General features: G+C 42.9%; 1 protein-coding gene across 1 annotated transcript in view; it reads left to right on the forward strand.

Annotated features, from left to right (window-relative positions):
* LOC101848038 overlaps positions 1-1,142 on the forward strand; it is a gene marked incomplete in the record, with an annotated part of 35,357 nt that overhangs the window by 30,215 nt on the left and 4,000 nt on the right.

Consider the following 1,142-nt stretch of genomic DNA (forward strand, 5'->3'; position numbering starts at 1 on the left):
TCCCCCCTCTCTCTCTTTCTCCCCCCCCCTCTCTCTCTCTCTCTCTTTCTCTCTCTCTCTCTCTCTCTCTCTTTGTCTTCCTCTGCTCTTCTTTCCCTTTATCTTTACACACAGCAGCAGTTTCTCTAGTCCATTTGATCTATATAATAATGTGGCCAAAGAGTCTCGTCTTTTTGTGGAGATTCTAATTAGGGTTATTTCACAAACCGCCATTTGGAGCACTTTTCTATTTCAAGTTCAGTCAACAGTTGTTGTTTTTTAGTAGAGGTTTTACGGCGCTCGTAAATGCATAAGGTCATATGAGCGTCAGAAGATTAGAGGTGTTACAAGAGAGTAACAAACATAAAAAAGAAGAAGGGGAGATAAGGACGATAGATGTTTCATAGGAGAGAAGAAGCAAACCACACCGAAGCACCCGCTCAATCAACAGTGAATGCATCACGTCCGGCTCCCCCTTTCCAGCACAGCTCCTTCCCCCTCTTACAGGACCTATTTGTGCCGAAGTACCTTAACACTTTTACGAAGACTGAACAAAACACGCAACCCACACCCACACCCACACCCACACCCAAAGGCAGAATTTCTTATTCATGTGGATGGTCGGTAAGCACTCTGGTGCAATTTTCTCCCTATTTCCTGTAAAAATAATTTATTCTCCTTATTTCTCCTTCTTTTCAACTTAAGTAACAGTTCGGTTACACTCTTGTAACGCTTCGGCATTCATTTGATATAATTTGTAAAACTCTTAGTGGAACCAAACAGTTAATCAAAACCACACACACCTGAACGAGGCAGAATTCCTTCTCCATTACCCAACGCTATCCTTAACTTTTGACTCCTAGCAGTGTCCTTGCTCAATCGCTAGGAAGTGACCGCACGCACGCACACACACATACACACAACACACAACACACAAACACACATACACACTCAAACACACATACAAACCACAAACATACACACATACACACATACACACATACACACATACACACATACACACATATTCACACAAACATGCACACAAACATGCACACAAACACACACACACAAACATACACACAGGCACACACACCCTTCTTCATTTTCTGAAGTAAACTGTTCACTCTCGGCGGTGTCCTCTCGCAAGGGCTGAGAAATGA

Source organism: Aplysia californica, unplaced genomic scaffold (assembly GCF_000002075.1).
Source record: "Aplysia californica isolate F4 #8 unplaced genomic scaffold, AplCal3.0 scaffold00124, whole genome shotgun sequence".
NCBI lineage: Eukaryota > Metazoa > Mollusca > Gastropoda > Aplysiida > Aplysiidae > Aplysia > Aplysia californica.